Source organism: Lathyrus oleraceus, chromosome 4 (assembly GCF_024323335.1).
Source record: "Lathyrus oleraceus cultivar Zhongwan6 chromosome 4, CAAS_Psat_ZW6_1.0, whole genome shotgun sequence".
Taxonomy (NCBI): Eukaryota; Viridiplantae; Streptophyta; class Magnoliopsida; order Fabales; family Fabaceae; genus Lathyrus; species Lathyrus oleraceus.
The window spans coordinates 279,273,239-279,300,659 of record NC_066582.1 but is presented as its reverse complement, the minus strand read 5'-3'; the positions used below and the strand labels follow the sequence as shown (position 1 = coordinate 279,300,659).

General features: G+C 32.4%; 1 pseudogene; it reads right to left on the bottom strand.

The window, feature by feature from the left end:
• Positions 1-20,409: 20,409 nt before the first annotated feature.
• LOC127137103 (leucine-rich repeat extensin-like protein 4) lies at positions 20,410-21,321 on the bottom strand (annotated as a pseudogene).
• Between the last annotated feature and the right edge of the window lie 6,100 nt (positions 21,322-27,421).

The following is a 27,421-nucleotide window of genomic DNA, read 5'->3' as shown; positions in this document are numbered from 1 at the left end:
TAGGGACGCCATTATTAACCACTTCTTAGGTTTTGTGAAAGCCGAACAAGGTTTGCATATGTTTTCTCCATCAAATTCAATTCTTGCCGTCAAGAATTGGAAGGGAACTCAGAATTTCGTTGGTGTCATTCATCTTTGCAGAAAATGCAATTAACAACCCACAATCCCGAAAACACGATCAACAACGTGTAATTCTTAAAAACACGATCTAGAATCTAACTGGAGCTCTAGATGCCAATTTAGTAGTGCGTGAGACACTTTCAATGAGGAGAGAAAATATGAAATACAAATTACTATTATTGAAGAATGATTGTGATATCTATTATAATATATTAAAACTGAGTCGCTAACTATTCTTTTGACAATTCATCTTCTTACTTGCCACATCATTAAAAATATGATGTGACACTCTTCAAAACACAACCTTTCAAAACTTCAAAAAAAAAATTTGAGAAAAATGTGTAACGTTTCATTGATAAAATTATATTAATCATTGATAAAATACATGTATTTTCATATTCCATGAATCATCTCCTAATATTCCTCTAACTAAAATTCATATATACCTATTGATTTATTTCCTTTGATTTTGCATTCAATACATAAAATTACATATATGTACAAATTGTGCATTCACACTACATCAAAACATATATTATTATAAATTACATATGTCTACAAATCGTTTATCAATCATACATCAACCCCAAATTATTAAAATTTCACTCTATTTTCTATTATGCACACTTATTCACTACAATTTTTTTTAATTAATTCATTTTTAAATAAATCAATAAAAAAACTATTATAAAGATACAATTTACTTAGTTTTTCCTATATTAATTATTAAGTTTATTTTTTTTCTTACCTACACGTTTATCAATATTTCTCAAGAAAAATATAATATATAATAATTTACTCCTAAAAAATTGTGCATAAAATATTTTTATTGAAAATATTCATTTGTATGTATCGGTTTTAAAACCATAATAACAACGAAAAAACACATTACAATATTTAAGATAAAATACACAATCAATATTTTTAAACAAACAAACAAATACTTCATTTAAAAAAATATAATTCTGAATTATAAATGTATTTACATGGTACACACTTAAATTCAAATAGTAAATCTCATTATAATGCTAAAAATAATTATCAAACAATATTTTCAAATTTAACTTAAAATTTTGAAATAGACAAACAAAAACATCAAATTATTTCTAAAATATTATTTTGAATTATAATTGCATATACATATTACAAAAATAAACTATAAATTTCCAGCTATCAATTATAATTCTTTACGCATAATTTACATTTTAGAATTAAATTGTTATGTCTTATTTGCATTTATATGACTCAAGCATATTTCTTATCCCTTAAACTTTTACTTTTTTTAATCTTATTCATCATGTCGTCTCAATTACAACTCTTTTATACTAAACAAAATCAAAATCAACATTTTATAATACTACATAAAAAATTCATCTAATCCTCATGCATCGTGTGAGTCTCAACCTAGTATTAACTTAATTACAAAATATCTATTTATATTCACTTGACTACTATGTAACAAATATAACAACTCTAAATACTAATTAATTTTGGATTTGTACCTCACACAACTTGATTTTATATTATACCTCAACAAATTGAATACTACTATAATTTTTTTTAGTAACAATAAGTATAATAATAATTAAAGTAACAAATGAAAAAATAATTAATAATATTTTAATAAAAGTTGTTAATTTATACATTATGACATATAAAAAAAATATTGCTCCTAAAAATTAAGCTCTAGACCAACAAGTTATATTTATTCAACTCAAATCATTGATTTACCTTTTCCTTTCTTAGACAACTTTTCAATTTTTTTATAATAATAATATTATTCTTATTATTATTATTATTATTATTATTATTATTATTATTATTATTATTATTATTATTTATTATTATTATGTTTCAAAGATAGAAAAATCCATATTTTTAGGTGTGCGGAAGACTCTCCACTTAGCTTTTAAAATAATAATTAATGTTTATAAAGAAAAATAAACTAAATTATAGAATGAAATTTAAATATTCCAACTATGAAAAGAATGTAATATTTAATACATTAAAAGTTTCTTTTTCAATTTGTTTTGTAGCACAAAAGTAAATATGTTTTGTTTATCGTCTCCAAAGGGATGTTTGTGTATTAAAGACCGTTCAATAAATTTTATGATTTTAAGAATGATTTGTCAAAGTTTGTTTGTGAAATTGAAACAACAAAGAATAAATTGATCTTTAGTGTTTACAGTTGAGAAAATTTGTCGGGGGTAAGATTTCATTCACATATCCTCATGTATACGTCAACATCGTGAAATCAATTGTACTACTTAATTGACGATCTCTTAACATATTAACTAATACGATAACATAAGCTTCGATAGTTTATGTAGATACTAAATCTAAATATGTCTCTAGAATTTAGTAATTAGTAGACAAAAAGCTTGGATCTTGAATTGATAATTACCTTTTGAATATCAAATCAAAACTATAAAAATCATTTTATGTAGTTAATCCAAAACAAACATTAAACACGAAAAATTTATTAATATTAAAGCATATGGAAAAATATATAGAATGTCATGACCACAACCAGTACACGAGCATGAATATTAGGACACTACATATAACACCAACAAAAGAAAAAATTAACTACTCTTACTCATCGTAGTTTTACAACAACTATCTAGAAGAAAGACGTTGAAAAACATCTGTATTGATTTCTCAAACAACACTTACATCCTTAGTTTTTCTCTTTTGTTGTGATTTTGGTATCAAGAGTGTTCATATAAGAACTATCAAGAATCTACCAAAAATTATTTTCACTAAACTAATTGGAATCTCTATTTATAGGGCTCTAATGTGTGTTTCTTACTAAATGGAGTTTGTAGCGAGATACTAAATGGAGTTTGTAGCGAGAGATGATCCTAAAACTTTTATGTTTTGGGATATATATATAGAGAGATTAATTACTATACAATATCAGTGTAAAAAGTTTTACACCGTCGATTCATCACCATCATCCGTTTGTATTACTTTATAGATTTTTAAAATAAAAGTCAAACTTCTTTTAATATTCGACGTTTATGATTAACCGACGGTGTAAAATCCTTTTACACTGTCAATGTATTTCAATTAAACTCATATATATATATATATATATATATATATATATATATATATATATATATATATATATATATATATATATATATATATATATATATATATAATTTATGGTGTATTTAACATGAACTGTGGTGGTTTGAATTGTGGTGGTTTGAAAAACTTTGGTTGAAAACAAAATCATTTTTAAAATAATTTTTTTAAAACATTTTGTAAAACAAATGAATAAATAGGAAGCGGAAAACCAAAAGAAAAAAATTATTGTAAGGTAAAAGAGATAAATAAAGAGAATAATATCAGAGAATTATACAAATTCGACCTTGAATGACCTACTCACATTCCTAAGAATTATTCTTAAGAGTATCCAATAAACTTGAGAACTTTTAGAAGAATTTTCCCACAAACCTCATTATACACGGAAATGAAGTTTTCAGGCTAACTTCTAACCAAACAACGAACAAGGCTTAAAGTGGTTATTCTTGAAACCAAAAGAGATTTTCCACGAATAAATCTCAAACAAAAATGGAGGTTTAAGTTGGTTATACTCCAAAACGAATCAAGCTTTTATACAAACTGACCACGAACCAAGTTGAGATTTTTCAATAGGCTAATCTCGAACCTATTGCGACTTTATACCAAACTAAATTGAGAAACCTAGTGAGATTTTAACAGGGTTTATCTTGAACCAATAGAGATTTTAAACATGATGAGCTCAAGAACCATTGTGGATATTTTATTGACTAAACTTCACGAACCAAAATAGAACTTTTTCCTTCAAGGAAAAACTCACAAACCAATTAGAGACTTCCTAATACAAAACCCCAATACAAAAAAGAGTTTTTATTGGTTTAGCTCTCATTGAAACAATAACTTCCTACATAAGAAATATTTACTCAAAAGATAATTATACTCTTAGTAAATTATAATTTATTCTTGGTAAATTTCACTTAAGAATACTCTTGAAGTGATATGGCTAAAAATAAGTGAGAAAAATGAGATATTTAGAAAAGTGATGAGAGAAATGAAAAGTGAGATCAAACTTGTTTTCTGGATGTGAAAATCGAATAGAGAAGTTTTCTATTTATAGGAAAATACTTGGTATAAATTTGGAAACATTACGTGGAAAATTTAAGTCATATAATCGATTAGATAAGGGACCTATTTGATTATTTAACATAATAGTCGATTATATAATAGACCTAATCAATTATTTGACCTCAAACATGAATATTTTGATTTCTAGCCATTTTTAATCATTAAGAGACCATCCCAATTGATTATAGACTCAACCAAGAGAAAATAATCGATTAGGTATTTGGTCTAATCAATTGTTTAGTTGGAAAAGGCATTCCAATCAATCAAACACTCTCCAAATCAGTTGGTTAGACTGTAAAAACATTTTCAAGTGGTTTAAATAAAGTAGGATAGGTTTCTCAAATATTTTTAGTGTGTGTAATTTTTCCATAGTGTTTCCAGAAATACCTTGTGTCTTTACAAGACATTGATCACTCAGACCGACACGACCAGACGAATAATCACACTTTCTCTCTTTTACAACACTGAAACTTCAAGTCTTAGCATCAATATCTTGGACTTTAGCATCTGATGGACTAAAACTAACAATTATACCAGTCTCGTTGAAGTAATAAAATAAAGATCATCTCCATAGGGATTATAAATTTAACAAGGTGATAACAATGCGATTTGAGATAAATAATTGGGGGATTTCATAGTGAATTGGTGCAAAAACAAGAGCGAGAAAATTAACCGAGTAAAGTTTGATGCGGAAAGACGATTATATCTTTTTATCGAATCCCCTAATTATACTTGTTGATGAATTGTGTATCAAAAGAATTAGAATTAAGTTATAATCTCACGAAGAATTAACAAGAGCACCGTACCCAATTGCTTGGTGTACAATAATAATTCCCTAATTTTGTAGGCCAATTCAGAGTTAAATCAAGTGTTTCTAAGTTCCTTAATTCAACATTCACAACTTATAATTATCTATTTCTAGTTAATTACTAAGTCGAATAATGTCCTAATTTGGATCAGTAGACTTGCGGTTAATAATCCCTACTCATCTAATATCAATTTGTGCGCTCGTCAACACACAAACAACATTAAGTACAAGAAAAATTAAATAATGATTATAATATAAAGGAATTCAAATAATATCAAACAAACATATGATCCAGCAAAGTACAATTAGGTTCATCTCAAAAGACCCCATCTAAATTAACTTAGCTACTCATAGTGAAATTGACAATTATCATGGGTTGATAAGAATTATTCATCGAAATCAAAAGAAAACATGCTCTCTAATGAGTCTAATTCTCTCCAAATTCGTGCTCCAAAGTTTTTGGTTGTCACTTTCTCTATCGATTTCGAAACCCTAAAAAAGACCTTCACTCTTTCTATTTAAATCTACAAAACGTGTTAGATTTTTTGCATCATCGTGACCATGTTGGAATCCATCACGATCGCGATGTGACATCACCGTGCCCACAATGCCATCATCGCGACCACGAGAAAAACAGAGGCAAAGTTTCTATTTTTCTTCATTTCTTCCACATATTTGCTTAAATTTTGCTCATTATTCAACCGATTTTGTCGAAAATACTCGTAAATTTTATGTAATGACATAACGTTATCAGCTTCACGTAAGAAAATTGACTCTTCTATCTTTATGGGACTTGAGATATCTTCAAGTTGATTAACATCACTAGACTTTTTAGAGGATTGACCTTTGGCGAACGTTGAAGCTGGAGTCTTTACTTGAAAAGCGTTTGACATCCACCATATTAACTTCAAAGAGATGACTTGATCTTCAAGATCATCTTGCAAAGGATATCTTGACACACTTTGACTGGAGCCTTGAATTTCCAATGCAGCATCACTAAACTTAGTGATTCTAGCGATTCTAATGCCTCAAGATAATTCAGTTTGCAATACGTTGTTAGGAATTGCAGGTAGATTCAAAGTAAGGTCTATTTACATAAACGTTAAAACCATATCAATTATGTATTCTTTCTACGAAATTCTTGACATGATACCCCTAGCATTAAGTCTTATTTAACTAATCAAATTATCGACATTTTGATTTCTTTTCGCCATAGCTACATTTTAAGGACCAATATATGGTGCTCAAATATGTTGTGCGTTTGGAATATTCCCTGTGGAATTGTATGGTTTATTATTGCATTAACATTAACACGTACAGTATAATTTTATATTTATTAGTTTAAATTCATTAGCCATTTGATGGTTTATCGTGTTCATCATTTCATAGTTATTATCATTTATTTAATATCTGAAAAATTGCAAAACGATGTTAGTAATCATTAATGGCATGAGATTTTCCATTGAATTATTGAGAAATCCACTATTGCTTGTTCCTATATGGTTCATTCAAATTCTAGCATCTCAATTTGGATACTAATGGCACATTGTAAATGACATGTGGTGGAGGAACAAAGCTTGGATCTAAAAATATTAAAAGCAAGAAATAGAGTAAATAGTATAATTAATAATGAAATTTAGTTACATGTATCATTCAATTAACCACCGGTGAAATTATTCATCATTTGTAAGACATTTATTTTCTTGATCTTGTAATTAAAAAATTAGTACATTTAGTCATGTTACATAAATTTACGACATAAAATTATATAAATAGAATAAAATATTACAATATGGATTAGAATTGTGAGATTCAATATAAATCTTTTAGAATTGTATTATTAAAATAAAAATGAATGTGTTGTTTCAAAATGACATTGCATAATAAGATCTACAAAATATGAATTACGTGCTCTTACCAAAGTAACTGCAAACCCACTTGACATACTTTTTGTGGAGGACTGACGGGCTTAAAACCCAAGCTGGAGACAAATAATGTACAGCAAATAATCAAGTCCCACAACACTGTACACTGAAAATGACTTGTAATGAAACGTTTATTTCATTGTGAAATTTGAAAAGGAAGTTTGCATGGTACCGACATACTTGAAAAAATACTAAAAAATAAAATTAAATAATGAATATATATATATATATATATATATATATATATATATATATATATATATATATATATATATATATATATATATATATATTAATTTTTTTTAAAAATAATCAACATTTTCAAAATAACAATTTTTTTTTTCTTTTCAAAATAACCACATTTAAAAAAAGATGCGCCAGATGAACTAGCGCATCCTTATTGCACCAAGAGGAGGCGACTGCATTAGAAGCATCATGAGGAGGCGCCAATGCCCATGGCGCCTGCATTGTGTCTCATGAGGAGGCGTCAATGTCTATGGCGCCTGCATTGAGGCATGCATGTCTTGACATGTTGGGCGCCTAACCTCTTGGCGCATGCATTTTATATCTCCCATGTATAAATACCTCGCCTTGGATGTAATATTTTTCACACAAAATCTTCCTCTACTACCATATTTTCTTTCATTCAACTCCACTCTCCTTCAAGTTTTTGTGTTTTAACCATGTCTGAATACATTCACAAGCGAAATGCCGATTTAATATTTTCCATCGTTGCGTCTCCGATAAAGATTCGACTATGGAATATAGATTCGTTTGAACGTCTTAATCGAACGTTGAACAGTTTGTTAGATGGAGAAATTTGAGATGATGAAAGGATTAGAAGAATCCAATGGCTTGTGTCCATGTTCAACCCAAATGGAGAAGTGCGTGAATGAGTGAGTATTAAGACTGACCGAGACGTTCATAGGATGATGCATTACATGTTCAAAATTGTTTTGATGGTTGTAATCGCATAGTTCTTGTATTGTAGTTGTTTTAATTGTTTGTGTTATTGTTTATGTAATGGTATTTTCATCACAAACTTATAATATGAAATAAATTTAGTTTTTCATATATTGCAACAGAGGTACATGTGAATTTATCTGGTTGTGCTCGTTCCAACACTAGAATAGTTAGTACGATTGTGACCTGGCTGACGACATGAACTACATAATCTAACCATTTTGTTCGCCGTATCCATTTCGGTTCGAATGCAGGTGCTGTTTGGGTGAACCTTTTTCTTCCTTCGCATAACTTCGTTGATATTCTGGCCAGTAATCCTCTTTTGCTACTACGAAAAAACTAATTTTATAAACATTTGACAAGCTGGTGACTTTGTAAACATCAGATAGCAAGTAGGATGAATCCATTCGAACCTTTGAACATGCCGCAATGCCATAGGAGCAGGGCGTATGAAAGGCTTGGAACTTTCTGCAGTCGTACCAACCTCTATGTAGTTCAACTCTGTACTGTCCCATCGGCATACTCTCATTGTGATCCATGGACTCAGCAACACTATACCAACCTTTAGCGCGGTCAAACACCGTGACCACATGTGTGTTTGCTTTGGCAGCTTCATGTCTAATGAATTTCATTGAAGCATCACTGAGCAACTACCCAGATTGCAACACTGAACTCCATTTGGAACATCTGGTCTCAAATAGCGCCCATAGCCTGAAATATGTTTCCTGCACCAAAGCGGTTATAGGTAGGTTACAAATGCCTTTGAAGACAGAGTTCATTGATTCCATAAGATTTGTTGTCATGTGGCCCCAATGTTGACCATTGTCGTATGCCCTAGTCCACTTCTCCAATGGAATACCGTCGATCCACCGTACTGCATATGCGTTTGACAATCTTATTTCTTCACGGTAGTGTTTGAAAGAAGGTTCTGATAATGTGTAACCTGTGTTGGCAACCTTCTTCCGCAACGTCTTGTCTTTGATTTCCTGCATGAAATTCTGAGCAATATGCCTAATACAGAAGACATGCGTCGAAGGAGGATCTTGCCAGCCATTATCAATGTTATTATATGCACTGATGATTGAATGATGTCTGTCGGAGATCAAACATAAGTTAGGCTGCGGTGTAACGTGCAATCGGAGATTTCTTAGGAAAAAACTCCATCCCTCAACAGTCTCCCCTTCAACAAGGGCAAAGGCGATTGGAAAAATGTTGTTGTTGCCATCTTATACCACTGCCATCAGTAACATTCCTTTGTATTTCCCGTACAACCATGTACCATCAATTTGTATAATAGGTTAACATAAAGAAAAACCTATGCATGGTTGATACGCCCAGAAGAGACAGTGGAATATTCTATTTCCAATAGCACACGTCCCGTCTTGTCTATATGCGGGCAACGTTTCCAACTTGACAATAGTACCTGGAGCATACTGTTTTAGAGCCAACATGTATTTTGGAAGTTGTTTGTAAGACTCCTCCCAATCGCCAAACACTTTTTCAACAGCCTTTGTCCTAGCTATCCATGCCTTCCTATATGATGGAGTGTACTGGTACTCTGTCCTAATATGCGAGATTATTGTACTCACCTTTAACGACGGATTGTCGCCAATGATAGATAATATTTCATCGCATATTAGTTGAGAGCTTAGTTTTCAATGATCTTGCATTGGGTTTGTCAGCATGCATGTGTGAACTGGACCCATGGATCCAATCTCCCAAGAATCGCTCCTCTTCCGATACGAAGCTGACAACCTGAAAAGACAGTGCTCATTCGAACAATATATTTTATACCTCAATGCATTAGTTCTATCAACTCTGAAATCAGCTGTAGTTACATGTGAAATTTTTTGATGGCTTTTACACAATCCTCTTTTGTGCGAAATGTGTCTCCTTGTTTCAAAGATCCTTGCATTTGCGCATAAGGATTGTACCATATATCTGATGAAGGTTCATCGGAACCCAAATTCAACATTGTCATGTGTTGAGGTGGACAATATACATGACTAGATGTTAATGGATCCTCTTCCTCATCAGCGTTCATCATTGAATCAACCAAGATCTCGGCTTCTTCCTCTTCGCCATCTACAACATTCACCTTAGCTTGTTCGTCATCAGTTTCACAAAAGACTTATGATTGATCAATGAACTGAGACACTTGTTGTTGTTGTGGTAATATATACAACTCTATATCGTTGTACCATGATTGTTCGTGACTGAGAAACATATGATGAACATCTTCATCATCTCGAATCTTCTTCTGATAAAACTTCACCTGGTTTTCTGCAAACCAAACCAGATTTTTATAGATGATTTGGCGAACTGGCCTGCACTTCAATTTCTTTTCTATTCTTTGTTTCAAATATGAAAATTTTCATCGTCGATTTATTGTAAACCGAGTTACCTATGTGTTGCGAAAACAAAAATCGAATAGTTGATGCTCAAATATTTCACCTTCGATATGGGCACTGATCATGTAATGTTGTGAGGAAGATATTTTTTAATTCTAACTTTCTTTTCTATACTGAAACTGAATGCATTGATATGTTATTTAAATGCACTTATATAGCGTAAACGTGGAATGCATTTATCACTTTATTCATCTGCACAGACTTTACCATGCATGCAGTGACAAGAACACACAAGGAAGGAATGCAGTGACAAGAACACACAATGCATGCGCCTAAGGAATCTTTGCATACAAGGAATCTCACAAGAGTCTCTCTGCCCTAATAGTCCAAACAGGCGCCCATTCCCTTGTTGGTGTAAGCCCTAGAGGCAAATACTTTTGGTACTTGTATCGAATTATTTATTAATAATAAAAGGATTTTTTTCTTTATTATGTTTGTTTAATAAAGTCCCTGGAATAGCTAGTCCGTTTAATGTATCAAGTGTGACTTAATCATGAGATCCCATTAAACATAAGGACGTTATTCTTAAAGTACCTGTAGTCGAGCTTTGTTGTGAAGTGGGATAACATTAAAGCATTAAGACTACTATGTATATAGACCGATAATCGTATATCGTGGATCATGGATGAGGAGTTATCAAGTATTAAACATAGGTATGAATATTATGAGTAATATTTATACTGGATTGGCCCGCTATGAGAATACTATATAAAATGTTATACAAAGTATCATAAATTATTCTCATGGTGATAGTGGTGTATACCACCCTTCGACTTGAAACCACTATGAACCTTAGATGTAGAGTTGAGAGCCTTATTGCTGATCAAACGTTGTCCGTAATTGGATGACCATAAAGACAGTTGATGGGTACTCCACGAAGCATGCTGAGGGACATGAGTGACCTAGATGAAATTTTCCTATCCTGCGTAACAGGATAAATGTCTAAGGATTCAATATTGAACTGGACAAGGATGATACGGTATATGCCTTGTGTTCAATATAGACATAAGGGCAAAAGGGTAATTGTACACACAAGTATTATCACAAAAGGATTTGTCAGATCACATGACATTTTCGTGTCTTGGGTAGTAGTGATGTGTTGCTAGATACCACTCATTGTTTATTATGTTAAATACGTGATTTAATATACAATGCCGCGAAAACCTACAGGGTCACACATAAAAGGACAGATTGATGAGAGATAAAGTAAATAACGAACAACGTAAGGTACGGTGCACTTAAGTGAATTGTAGGACATCGTAAGGTACAATGCACTTAAGTAGAATACGAAATATGGTAAGGTACCACACGCTTAAGTGATTTTAGTATATCATAAGATATGGGCCACATACACTTAAGTGGGCTTTTTAGCTTGCAGCCCACACAAGTGGTTCTATAAATAGAACCCTTGTGCAGAAGCATTTGGTCAGATGAAAATTTCGTTTCTCTCTCTCTCTCTCTCTCTCACACTCAAAGCTTTCATTCGTAGCAGCTAGTACTGAGACTGAAGGAATCCGTTCGTGTGGACTGAGTAGAGGCGTTGTCACCATTCAACGTTTGTGATCACTCCTTCGATCTGCATCAAGGGTTTCAATCACCACAAAAGGTAACGATTCTATCACTGATCATGCCCATTCGTAATGATCACTAAAGGAGAAAATTTTAATTTCCGCTGCGTTTTGGATCGCTATTCTCCTTCAGTGGTATCATAGCCACTTGCGAAACCATGCATCTGATAGCTATTTATTTTATTTATTTTCTGTATTAATACGATTAAAAGACAGAATGCATCAAAGAATAAATGAGTAATTAAATTTGGCATCATGTGTGTACGATTTGGATGATTGATGTTGACTATGCTTCGGAATCCGATGTTAGTATGGTGAAGCAGCGATACATCAATCGTTCATAGGTTACGCAATTGAGATCGATCAAGTTATATATATGATATAAGTAATCCTAATGCAAAATACGGTATATATGATATACTGTTTCTGTTTCGTTCATTCAAACACTTAATGGTTGTTTTCCTTTGAGCGATCAATGTCCATTTGCTTCTTGATCCGACATTAGTATGGTGAAGCAATGATGTGTTGATCAATCATACTGAATTAACAATCGAGGTGTGTTTGACGGTCTGAAATTGGTGCATTAGGGTTCATGACGGTACAAGGGTTGTGTTGTCAAAGAGTTATGTGATTAGGGTTGTGACTGCGCAAGAGTTGTGCTTTAAAGTATCAAGTTGCTGAAATTTAATTTGGTTTATTTAATTAACAAAATTTAAATTAATAATAATAATAATAATGTGTTTATTATTATTGTCTTGTGGTGACCGGTTATGGCCTTAGTTTTCCTTTATTTTGTTTTGGGATTTTAAAATACGACCTGCGTGTCGTGCCTCTCTTTTAATCTCTTAATGTAACTTATTTTCTCATCTCACTCCCTCGTATGTAAAACGAGTTTCTTTTATGTAATGTAATGTTATGAAGAAAGAGAAGAATACAATATCAAAGAAGTACAACCTTGAAGATCTTTCTTGGAGAAGCTTAGATCGTTATTAGGTTAACTTAGGTTCTCTCATTGGCTTGGGAGAACAATTGCAATAGGGACCATAACTGTTTCATTTTCTATGTATGTTGATCCATGTGAGAGAAGATTTATATGATAAATAAGCCGATGAGATCAGAATAATTGCAAATTCCCTCAAATTAAATATTAAGTTTATGCTTTCCAAGTTTTAGCACTCATCAAGACTAGTATCGAATAATGTAGGTTTCGCCTACGCGAGGTGCATGTTCTATATTAGTAAGGTGCGATGGGATAATTGTAATATTCAATTGCTAAAACAATGGGTCAAACTTAACTAAAAAAATTATAATAAGAATATATATGTTTAGAAGCAAGAGTTGGAAATGATCCATGTGATGGATTGGAATAAGGAGTTATTCACCTAACTAAAATATTCGAGAGTTGTATTAGATACAATTAGAAGGAGTTCCTACCTAAATAACCTAGTTTTGTGTAATCCGCCTACGCGGACTTAAAACAAAGTGAAATGTGGATCTCGACCCACTAGAAAATCTTCCAACGGGATTTTCCGAATCAAATGGTGAGTGTCATTTGTTTTGAGTTAAATAGTGGGAGCATATTTAATTAAAGGCCTAATTAAATATGTTATTTTAGTGATACTTATATTCTCATTATTTTTCGTGTAGATTACCATGACAACAAACACCTCTAACAACATTTTACGATCAATCCTTGATAAGGAAAAATTGTCTGGGACAAATTTTCTGGATTGGCACCGAAATTTGAGGATTGTCCTCAAACATGATAGAAAGCTATATGTCTTGGAGAAACCTGTTCTTGAAGAGGAACCTCCTAGTTCTGCACCCAAGGCAGAAAGGGATGCTTATAAGAAGCATGTCGATGATGCCAATGAAACTGCTTGTCTCATGCTAGCTACCATGAACTCAGAGTTGCAAAAGCAACATGAGAACATGGCAGCGTTCGATATGATCGAACACCTGGAGATTCTCTATCAAGAGCAGGCAAGGCATGAAAGGTTTGAAGTTTAAAAATCCCTTTTTCAAGGCAAGTTAGCTGAGGGAGCCCCTGTAGGTCCCCATGTGCTCAAGATGATTGGGTATGTGGAGAACCTTGAGAGGTTGGGTTTTCCCCTCGGAAAGGAACTTGCGACTGACTTGATCTTGCAATCGTTTCCAGATAGCTTCAGTCAATTTGTCCTTAATTTCAATATGAATGATATGGACAAATCTCTTCCTGAACTGCTAGCAATGTTAAGAACTGCTGAGCAGAATCTGAAGTCAAAAGGGAAGTCCATTCTGATGATCGGAAATGGAAAGAGACAAAATAAAAGACCCACCAAGCAGGGTGGTAAAGGGAAAGGCAAGGAAGTTGCCAAACCCAAACCCATAACTCCTTCTTTGAAGCCTAGTGGAGGAATAGCAAAGGAAGACACCTGTTTCCATTGCGGTAAGACCAGACACTAGAAGAGAAACTGCCCAAAGTACCTGGAAGATAAGAAGAATGGAGTAGAGACTTCAACTTCAGGTATTTTTGTTATTGAAATTAATTTATCTACTTCTACATCATGGGTATTAGATACTGAATGCGATTCTCACATTTGTACCAGTGTTCAGGGGCTAAAAAAGAGTAGAGATTTGGCAAAATGTGAAGTTGACCTACGAGTTGGGCTGAAGCTTCGATCCGCAAATGGGGCTATGCCAGGAACAAATTTGTCAGCCTCAATGAACATATTCAAGTATTTCATGAAGATATATTTGTTGGGCGTTTCCTAACATGTTATCAAAGCTAACCGTGTCCCTTCGATCGGTCGATACTCGTTCAACCGTAGGATACGTTCCGACATTGGATAGCCTAACTGATATTCAAAGGTGACATTTAACCAATGTTATAAAAGCCACAGGAGACCCGAAAAATTCAGGGCTTTGGAGGTATTATGTAGAAATTTCAGTTTCAGGGTGGCAAGCCCCAAAGATTGATACAAGGAGGCTAGTAGTAGCTTGCCTAATGACACCTGTCGACCCTCGTCAATTTGGATCGCTAGGTTGATATAACTTTTGGCTATCTGTAGAGAGCCGGGGCAGAATACGCAATATGAAAGCCATAGGGTCAGGAAAGCGATGTGTTCTTCGTCTGATACTTCAACAAAGTCTTTGTTGTGATGGTCTTTGATGTAATTTTGAAGGCTGGCTCGACCAAACGAGAAAGTGATCTCCATCGGAAGCGTGGGGTCGAAGGTATCTCCCAACGACGACAAACCAGTAATGGCCGCTACGTCGAAAAGTGTAGGCGTCAGCATCCCACATGGAAGTTGGAAGGTGTTGGTCGAACCCTCCCAGAAGTACATGGAAGACAATAACATGCAAGGATTGATGCGGTTGGCATACCTAGAGGTTTGGATGGCATCGAAGATTCCTGCACTCCTCCATTGATCTTGGCATTTTCTCTGGACTTTGTTAAGCCACGCCAAATACTCTTTATTACCTGAAGTAGGCATGGATCTGAAGACTCTAGCTTTAGACTCCATAAACCTAACGTCGATAACACCAACCTTGTCGAAGGAAGGAGGAGCAGCAGGTTCATAGCCAGGAAAAAAATCTTCGACTGCTTTTGGTGAGGACTTTGGTTCTGTAAGAGGCCCATGAAACACAACTAGTTTCTTATCAACAGCGAAAGGAATAAGCATCTGGCGCTGCCAGATTTTCATCACCATTTCATCAGAAGACAGCAGGTTGAGGGATGCATTTCATGCTCTCCTTTGCAATGAGTTTTAAAGCGATGGGGTTGTCCCCAGTGGTGAAAGAACCCGCGTCTTTAGTATGAGTAGAAGAAGCCATGGATAAAAAGTTTGAAGGAAATGTAGTGGGGCTGAAGTCGCTGCAAAAGTTGCTGAAGAAAGATGCAAGGGAAATATGCGTATACGCAGTTATGGAAGCAGAAAAAGTTTTGAGAATGAAGAGGTAGCTATTTATAGGCTAACAAGATGAATAATCAAGCACTAGTCGACTGACAAATGTCCAACTAGGAGGTAGTGGGAGAGTTAGTGGTGTTGGTTGCAATCCCACGACCTAAGGGGTAGCTGATAATGATGATAGTGTGTATGGGAAACCGTACTGCAGGAAAGCTATCATCACACATAAAACCATCATTAATGATTAGATGGTTAGCCGAAATTTGGACAATCAAAAGTCAGGTTCCTCAATCGACGAGATCAAGTCGAAACCAGCCTTTTTAGGGGACAATTTGTTAGCTGACAAATTTCGTCCAAAAGAGTGGAAAGCGTCGTCGACCATAAGGGCTGTCGGAGGACTAGATCGACGAGGAAAAACTATAGCATAAGGTCGACATAGAAAGAAGGCAGTCGAATTCGAAAGCCAGCACTCCATGATAGGAAGTGATCGCGGGTGTCTGAAACGTGGGAAGTTACCTACAGACGTGGGAGAAGTGCGCCAACACGTGTCATTTCCGGAAAGAGTTGCAACCTCCCAACGGTTATTTTCTACTAGTATTTAAGCAAGTTGTAAGGATCATTTCAGAGGGTGTCATTTTTAGCATTGCAGTAGGAGTACACTTGAAGTACCAAAGCGTTTACGAGAAAAGAGTCATCTCCCTACAAAAATGTACTTTTGCTTCCACTTATATTTATCAGTCATTTAACTTACCAAATTATCTTTGTTTATTTCTTTTATTTCCACTAGACTTTTGTCTTTTATTGCATTACTTTACTGTATTTTTAACTTGCTAAAAATTACATTCACTCCCTTTAAACATTCTAAATACTTTACCAACAAAATAACCATATACTCAACATCACATCTAAGATTTTGTAACATATCCTGTAAGTAAATCTATAAAAAGACTAGATATTGTTGGCGAAAAACAGAGCCTCCGAAGAAATATTGAAACAACAATTAGAGTTAAAAGAAGCACTTAAAATTCACAAAATAAAAGAGTAAGAACTGATTGGAAAGGAAATGGAACTAATTGAGAAGGAAATATAAATTATAAAATCTCAACTTAGAGGAAAAATTCTACTTGAAGATATTAAAATTAAAGAACCCAATAAATAGTATGCTGTATTTAATGTACCATTTCTAGAAATTTACGATGAATAGTATAAAACAGCCCCTCATTATACAAAGATCTTGAGAATTACTTATAAAGGTTATGCCACCAAAGAAGATCCTGAAAAAGCAATGAATGATCACAAGGACTTAGAAAAATCTAGAAAAGAAATTTATCTTAGTCCAAGAATGTTTTTTAAAACAACAAAAAAAATAATGTGCCAAAAAGAATATCGATGAAAATCTTAGGAAGAATTCATTGATTTTTTTTTTAAAATAATCATGTTTTTAAAAAAAAATACAAAAATAATTAACTTTTCAAATTTTTTTCTAAAACTCCCAAAAAATAAGAGGAGGCGTCAGATGCATTGGCGCACATGCATTGGGCAGAGGCGCCTGCATGGCACTCCAAGAGGAGGCGCCAATACAGCTGGCGCCTATGTGTGTTCCTTTTGAATAATTATGGTTTTTATTAATCGTAAAAATATACTAATAAAAACCATAATTATTAAAACATACTTTTATATTTTTTGTAATTTAAAATTAAATTAAATTAACCCTTGATTATGAAAATTAATTATTGTAATTTAATTAATTAATTAACAATTAGATTCTAAAAATAAAATATTAATTATAAATTTTTTTATTAGGAAAATGAATAAATCTAATTAAATAGAGGGTGCATTTTATGTTGAATTATTAAATATATGATAAAACAAATTAATATGAAGGATCTGTGGTGCAATGGTAACGTGTTTCACTATTGATCCAAATTAATATAAATTATATTTTCAAAAGAAACACATATAGGCGCCAGCTGTATTGACGTCTCCTCTTGGAGTGCTATGCTGACGCCACAAGCATTGGCGCGCCTCCTCTAGCGCATCCTCCCACAAACATAGTTATTTTGGATTTTTTTAAAAAAAATTAATTATTTTCGTATTTTTTTTGAAAAACATGGTTATTTTAAAAAAAAATCGAATTCATTCTTCTTTGGATAATTTGCTAATTATGTCTCAAAAAAGCATTAAATTAATGTTATATTTTCTGAAGAAAAATTTAAGGAGAAAATCAAAAGACTTACCCACTCGACTGAAAAAGAAAGACTAATTCTTCTATATAGTGGATAGAAAGATTTAGAGTAAAAGTTATAATCACCCTATGATCACCTCAATTACTAGCATTTAATATGCTCCAATTTGGACTTATTGAATGTCTTTACTTAAGTAAAAATATGAAAGAAATTAATCTAATCTCATATAATTCCAAAGAGTCAGTTAAGAACTTGAAAAAGAATATTGCTGGAGAAAGAAATATTTATTTAAAGTTTTACTCAGCATATCCAGATTTCACAATGAATCAAGCGACCAAGCACTTTGTTTTCATTGGAGGAAGTAATAATATGTTTCATCTAAGACATGAATCTAAAGAGGAAATGTATGATGATGATCAGTTAAATAAAATTTTATCCAATCAACTTCAAGTATATTCTTAAGCAACACAAGTGGAAAGAAACTCAATGATATAGATGTTAATTTATGGGTAATGCTAACTTCTGTCTTAGGGGCATAAGTTAAGAAATCTAATTATAAAAAAATTGTATTAGAAAAAACAATTAAAAATTAATTTTATATTTTTATTAAAATCAAAGCACAATTTTCAACGTAACATTATTTTTTTTAGTTCTTAACTTGTGCCTTAGAGGCACAAGTTAGCACTACCCAATTAACTTCAAGTATATTTAAGTGGAAAGACACTAAATGATATAGATGTTAATTTATTAACTACTTTTGAGCTGTCATTCTATGCATTTAATATGGTAACAATGAGTTATAAGCCATTTATACCCGATGAATTATGTTCTAGTGTCAAGAAGAATGAGAATCATGCATGTGAGCAATATTCTAAAAAAGAATGTTTTAGAAATTACCGTGTTTAGAGAAATATATGTGTTTTGGTGAAGAGGATAAGGATGAAGCAATAATAGAAGACTAGAGTCATTTGTCATGTAATCTTTTAGTGTTATGTTAATTATGTTAATGCGTGAGACATTTTTGTGAAGAAAGAAAAGAGAGAATATGAAAATAAGCATTCTATATTGAAGAATGAATGTGTTACAAACTGATATATATATGCATGTATTTATATATAAAGTTATTTGACTACTAAGTAACAAATATAACAAATTAAGTAACAAACCTTAAACCCTAATTATCTTTGGGCTTGGACCTCACACAACTTGGATTATATCTTATATCTCAACATACCCCCTTATGATCCAAGTTGTTGAACATACATTAATCATAGTCGATATGAACTATTCCTAATTTCTTTCTCAAATTCAGGAATATGTCGATCTTCAATCCTTTGGTGAAAATGTCGGTCAACTGTGCTTCACTTGAGCAATGTCTCACTTCAAGTTCACCTTGATTTACCTTCTTCCTAAGGAAATGAAATCTATCTTCGATGTACTAACTCATTTCATGCAAAACTAGATTCTTCGCAAGATTTATGGATGACTTGTTGTCGATCTGCAGCATCAGAGGTTTCTTCATTTTGACCTCTATTCTTCAAGCACATATCTGATTCAAAATTCTTGACACGTAGCATAGGATCCTCCTATGTACTCAGCCTCACATGATAACGATGCCACCACAAGTTACTTTCTCGAGCACCAAGAGATTGTGGCACCAAATACTTGAAAGAAATAACCAGTTGCGCTTCTTCGATCTTTCTTATCTCCACACCAATATGCATCTAAATAGAAAGTAATCATAGTTTATTTGCTTTCAGAGTCTTGTCGAAATAGAATTCCATAATTTATCGATCCTTTTAAGTATCCCAGTATTCTTCTTGTAGCCTTCATGTGTGACACAATTCTTTCACTCATGGATCTGCTCACTAATCCAACTGAGAAACCTATATCAGGTCCACTGTTGCACACATATCTCAAAGATCTGACAATTTGTTTGAACGAAGTTGCATCGACTTTTTTTTCCTCTCCACGCTTCTCCAACTTCAAATTTGGTTCGATAGGTGAAGATGCAGGAGTCGAATCATCCATCCAGAATCTCTTGAGTATCTCTTTGACATACTTTCTTTGATGTATCACCATACCTTGCTTCGACATTTAAAATTCCATGCATAGGAAATAAGACAAGTTTCTCAGATCCGACATTTCAAATTCCCTCTTAATCAACTCTTTAAACTTTGACAAATTCTCCAAGCTACTTCCAGTTACTAACATGTCATCGACATATAAGTAGATGATTTTTATGTATTATCCTACAACCTGAACATAGACACCATACTCAGATTTGCATTTGATGAATCCCAACTCGACCAAGTATGAGTCGATCTTCTTGTTCCATGCTCTAGGTGCCTGCTTGAGACCATAGAGCGCTTTGTGTAACTTATGTACTTTTCTTGCTTCCTCCTGAATCAGACTTAAACGACTTACAATCCACCTTCTTAGAAAAATACGACACACATTCTCCCAGTGATTTCTGAAATGGCCTCAATGGCAAATAATTCCTCTTATCATCAAACGCTGGCAAACTCAAACGCGCATGCTGCTCACTAGTACAAAAATTATTCAAAAACTTAAAGTTCTTAAGATTAGGCAACATATAAATACCTGCAGGAATCTTACCACACAACAAATTATCTGCCATATTAAGTTGCTCCAAACTCACAACACCTCCGATCGCCTCGGGCAAGGTACCCACAAACTAATTAACACTAACATAAAAAATAGTTAGATTCTTCAACATACCAATCTCATCAGGCGAACACGACTTAAAAAAATTGTTCATGAAAAAGAGCATATATTTGTAAATCAAACAACTCTTTAGGAACAATGCCTTCAAATTCATTAAACCTTAAATCCAAATATTTAAGATTGGGAATACACAATACAACTTACGGAAACTTGCTGGTTAAACTGATGTTATTGAGATCCAAACTGTGGCACATAATCTATTAGAGTTTTTTTTAGAAAAGTGCGAGATTTTGTAAGAGTCCAAGTTCATCACGTAAATGAGCGGAAATGTCATTGTTATTGAGATTAGTACCGACGACTATGCGTATTTTAGGATTGTTTGGAGCTTGAGCACAATAAACACCGGTGTAGCTGCGTACATTAGATCCAACCTAGTTTGTTGTGAAGTTTGTGTATCAGAGAGAATGACTTGTTTCCAAGCTTGTAACGCAATGTAAGCATTTTTGATACAAGCTTGGAAAATTCCATGTTGTCTATCTCGGAAATTTAAAATTTAATTCGCGGGTATTGCCACGTCATACTTCGTTAGTTCCACTTACGTCATGGAATATTTGAAGGATCATTCATTGAAACAAATTTTTTGAAGAACTAAAAAAGAAACTCGTAATATTTAGGAGGACCATAAACATATTTAACTCTACATCGTAATATTGGAATATCCTTAGATACTAAAAGATTAGACCAAACTTTAAACCTTGAACACAAATTTCTTAGAGGAAGTTTAATGAGACCAAAAGATAAAATATTTTCAACCACTTATTATGTTAATTATGAGCTAACTAATTCTCACCATACTATTACCTTTAGAAATAACAAAAGAATTGATATTCCAAGTCTTTTTAAAGATATATGAAAAATGTATTATCCAAAGAAAAATGAAATAACTGAGCTTGGAATTTTTATGAGCAAATCAGAGTTTTAGAGCTAAGAAAAAAATCAAAATACCAAAACTAACCTGAAAAAATTGAAGAAAGCGATATTAATAAATGATCAAACCAAGTAGTCAACATATTAAAAAAAATAGACTATAAATTTAAAATAAAACGAGTTTATTGGATTTAATATAAAAAAAACTATAAAATAAAAGATACAGCTATAACTTATTTTGATAATTTTGAAAATAAAGAAAAAGATTTTAATGAAAAATTAAGATCCATTTGGAAATTTAACATTGAAAATGAAATAGATTATGCAATAGAAAGAGGAAGTGATATAAATCATATTTTATTAGTTGAAAGTATGTATGCTAATAACTTATAATAGATCTAGATTTTTAATAGCAAATGATGAAATTTAGCACTAAATAGATGATGATTAAACCAATAAAAATAAATTATAAAAAATTATTTCATGAAATAATTAGGTATCAATATTTTTGATATTAGAGCACTAAGATTTAAATTTAAAATATCCCTAACAGAATTCAAGCCTTCTGCTAGAAACTATTGCACAAGAGACTTCCAACTAGGATTCAACATGCAAAACGAGGAATCTTAGAAGGAAAACACAATCTGGTATGTCCCTTTTGTTTATACGAGGACGAAGATGAAGATCACTTGTTTATAACTAGGAGGATAAGAAATTTAGTTTGGCATACTAGAGGTGAAGGATTAGACTGTTATTACATGTCATTAAATTTGTTGAGGGACCAAAAGAATCTATAAATGGTAGGGAGATATTGTGTATTATTTTTACATAAGATTTTTCAAATAGACTTATGAAAAAATAAAATAAGTATTAAGTCTTTAAAATAATAGAAATGATACTTAACTCTTTAATATATTATTTTTACATCATTCTTTCATTTCTCTTTTACTATTCTTTTATTTTCATCTCAAATCATACTCAATTAAATTATATATACGATTATTAAGCATCATTATCCAAATTCATGTAGTGCATTAACCATTTTTTAAATAATATTTTTATGTATTTTGATGTTTGAATATATATTAATCAAACTTTAAACACTACTAATAAACTTCTTGCATTCAATTAATCAAGTTTTCTTATTCAATTTTGTTATGTTTTAATATTTGGACCTATATTAACCCGTTACCAATTTTTTTTTAATGTTTGAGTCTTTATTAACCAAACATTAAACATGATTAATCAATTTCTTGCATTACATTATCCAACTTTGTTTTACTAATTTTTTTTGATATAATAATTAATTTTATAATTTAATTAAGTATGGTTGGAGATGCAAATAAAATAATGGTGGGAGAAGATGTCAAAGAATGGTGCATGAAGAAGAAGATGTACAATAGTGAAAAGTAAAGAGAGAAAAAAATTGTATAATAAAATCAGACTCTAATGCATGTAAATAAAAAGAGAAAAGATGCTCTTAAAGAGAGAGAAGATAATATGAATATTTAATAATTCTTTTAGTAGAAAATGAGCATAAAATACGGTGTAATGTAACTTTACAATGTAACATAGCACGGTTAAAATAACTCCAACTCAAAACATTTACAAACACAAATTCTCCGTACAAAATTATGTGAGATCATATTTCTTGAGTATAATTGGATCACACTAAAAATAACAATAGAACCAATAACATATTTTTAAATATATAGATACTAAATAGATTTTCAAATTAAAAAAATTGAATAAATTAAAATACGAGATATACAACTCAAATTACATAAATAAAAGATTCTCAAAAATAAATTTAACAAATTTAAAATAAATGAATATGATGAATAAAATCTTTTAAGAGAACTTTCGTTGCAAAAAGTAAAGGTGAAAAAAAAGCCGCCACATGACATTGTTGTTGTTTTTCTCCTTTGCAAAAGATCTTTTATAATGATAATCTTCTCATAATTGATTAATTGATAATGTTCTAGATCGACCAAACGATCAAATAAGACTAGGCTAATTCAAAGGTCTAATATGGAGTTCAACCTGCTTAAAGATGACGAGCACATAGATCTTCACTAAGAGGTCAAACATTGGAGCCATGCATCATGTTCATCGTCGAAGTTGGAGTCACAATCTCTTCATTCCATGCAAGACTCACTAGGAGCAGTTTCAACCATAATCCATATATAATAGTGGTTGTGCACCATACCAAGCTTGATTCGTTCAATTTTGCAAGTTACTCCTCTTTAGGTTCACTTGCTTGGGCGTTGGTGTGTAAACCTTATAGGTGCACCCCGTCTCCACTTATTAGAGACTCTTGCCTTCGTACTAGTGAGATTCATAACATACTTCATAAGCACATCACTTAACTCATGTTCCATATCAAAATATTGACACCATTTATGGGAATCATTTTTCACTATCATGAAATTCTATAACGAATTCCTCAGACGTTTTCTATTGTGCCACAATAAGCATTTCTGTTAATAGATTTGATCACTCTGCATTTGCATAATCGTCTGTAATGGTACTTTCACCAAGTTTTTTTATCTAAATGATTTCGACGATTTCTCTTTATATAATTTTTTTATCGTTTAACAAACAAATCTATTGTTGAACATGTGACTCCATACATAAGAGGAGAGAATGCATTGTGGACGTTTGAAAAATGATAGTTAAAAAAACATTTTCTAAATCATAGTTTAAATATATTTTATCGAGAAATGTTTAAAGATACAACATAAATTCTATGTCAAGAAATTAAAAGATAAATAAAAGAATTAAGGGAAGAGAGATAACACCATAGATTTATATAGGTCCAGACTTAAAGAAGTGACTTACCCCTCCTCCCAAGAACTGATCTTGAAAGTATCAAATAATACTTGAGAGCTTTTAGAAGATTAATCCCACGAACCTCCTTATACAAGGAAATAAAATTTCAGCCTAACTTCCAAGCAAACAACAAACTAAGGAATGAAGTGGTTACTCTTCACACCAAACACAGAGCATATCTTAGAGTGGTTAGTCTCTACGCCAAACTTACATTTTGCACAAGCTAATCTTGAACAAGGATGAAGTTTAGAGTTGAGTATCCTCCAAACTGAACTGAGGTTTTACACAGAGCAACCACGAACCGAACTGATATTTTTATCTGACTTATCTCTAACTTAATGAGCTTTTACATAGGATGAATTTGGAAATCAAGTGAAACTTCTTACCAGAATGATCTCGAATCAATAGAACTTTTTAATAGTCTGAGCTCAAGATCCGTTGTCAAATTTTTCTCTGGTTATACTTCACAAACCCAAAAGAGAGATTTTCTTCAATGGATGAGCTCAAGAACCAAACAAAAACTTATATTAATCCCCAAAAGAGTTTTTACACTGGTTTTACTCCAAACCAAAATAACTACTTACTAAGTAAAAATAATTTATACAAGAGAAAAATTACTCTTGGTAAATTTACAATAAAGTCCTTACCCAGAACAAATTCCTCATTTAAACTCAAGAAAGCTCTCAAAACACTATGACTTAAATATGTGAAAAAAGTAGAAATGATTTAAAGAGAGTAAGAGAAAGGAAAAGTGAGGTGTTTCACATTTTCTAGATGTTTTGAAATCTTAGAGAGACTCTATTTATAGGCCAATAAATGGTGTATTTTTGGAAATAATTCATGGACCAAATAAATGACTTAATCGATTAGGTACTAGCAATAATCAATTATTGTTGTCCAAATTGGAAGGTTTGGATAAAGAACTATCACTATTCATTAATACAATATCAAAACCTATTATAGACTCAAATATACCTTATCTAATCGATTAGGGAAAATATATAATCTAGATCGACAATTATAAAAAGTCTTTTAATCAATTCAACGATTTCCTAGTTAACTGACTAAGCTCCAAAAACATGTTCAATTATTTTAATTGGAAAAGAGAGGATTTAAGAATATTTTTTAGTATCTGTTATTTATCCATACTACTTCACGCCCTTGTTTCTTTACAATACACTGATCACTCAGACGGATACGGTCAGACGGACTTTCACATTTCCTCTATTCCACATTATGAAGTTTCTAAGTTTCTTTTCTGGATATATCTGTCGTACCCCAAATTTTGCCCATCATTCATAGGTTTTCTAGTGCTAGTTTACTTTGAATAAGTAAAATGACACAATTGATAGAAGAACATGTGTAAGAAGTTACAAGCACCTGGTCATGAGTTTGAATCCCACATTTCCCACTTTTAACTTTTTCCCCTTTTATTTGTTTCTAAATTTAGTTGTTATTTTTATTTGTATTTTATTCAAAAATCACAGAAGTTACATATTTATTTTAATATTTCGTTTTTCTATTTTAGGGATATTTAAAATGAGATTAATTACTGTGCACTGTCAGTGTAAAATGTTTTACACAATCAATTCATCACCATCATCCGTTTGCATTACTTTATAGATTTTTATATAAAAAGTCAAACTTGTTTCAACATCCAACGACTATGATTAACTGACAGTGTAAAATCCTTTTACATTGTCAGTGTATTTCAATTAAATCCATTTAAAATAATTTTATTTATCTAATTTTATGCGCTTTTATAAAAAAAAAGAGTCAAAAATCATAATAAATACAAAAAAATCCTTTTCTGATTAATTGTTTTCTATTGGTTCGTTCGCGACAGTTAGCTTTCGATTGGTCAGTCTACTAACTTCTCACCACAAAAACCTTTTCTTTCACGTTACCACGATTCACCTTGTACATATTACAACCAAACTTTCACTAATCTCTCATCACCAAGTTTCATGCAAAGCATAAAATATGTCAATCCATGTAAAAACCAATACCACACTTACACCATCTTCAATTCATATCAACCTTTAAACATCCAATCCTAGGAGGCAGATAGAAACAAAAAACTCTAAGAAAGAACATGCAACCACATCCTTCATCAACCTTTGACACAAACACACAAATTATACAATAGCATCCACACGTACAGTAACAACACTCATTCATTATCACCAACATACACATACCAAAGAAAGCCTCTAAACCAATTCCAAACACAAATTCATAACTTTCAAACCTATACCATCAACATCATAATACCTTGGTTATCTCTAATCTTTTTCAAACCATTGTCATAACATCAAATGAAACCTTAAACAACCATAAACAAAATTACAACAACCTATAATAACCAAAATCAAAACCACACCGCCATTGAACCAATAAACCATCTTTAAAGCACAAGCTAACCAAAACCATACAACACAATTTGTGCAAAGTTTCAACATAAAGAGAAGAAAAAAGAAAAAATAGATTCGAATTCAAATCCCATTCGACATCCCTCCATTTATAAGCACCTACAAAATCCTTCATCACAAAAAAAGTCAACAAAAATAACACGATAATTCTTTTCAAAATAGAGGAAGGAAGAAATATATCATAACCATATCAACAAACGAAGCCAATGTTGAGACGCCAACGAAGCCACACCGCATCCACAACTCTGATGCACAACAACCGTGTTTGCTATCCTCGTCTCTGCATTGAATTCAATGTCGCACCCGCTCCATGTCAATGAACACTACGCCACCACCTCACCGAAGTTGTTCACATCACCACCACCAACACAATGCTGAGACGACACACACCGTCTCCACTGGCCGCACCACCGCTCGCCCCCAGTTGTCGGCTGAACACCCTCCCCTAGTAATTCTACTTTTCCATTCCCCGTTTAGGTTCCGCTTAGTTCGATTTGTGATTTTGTTGGCTTC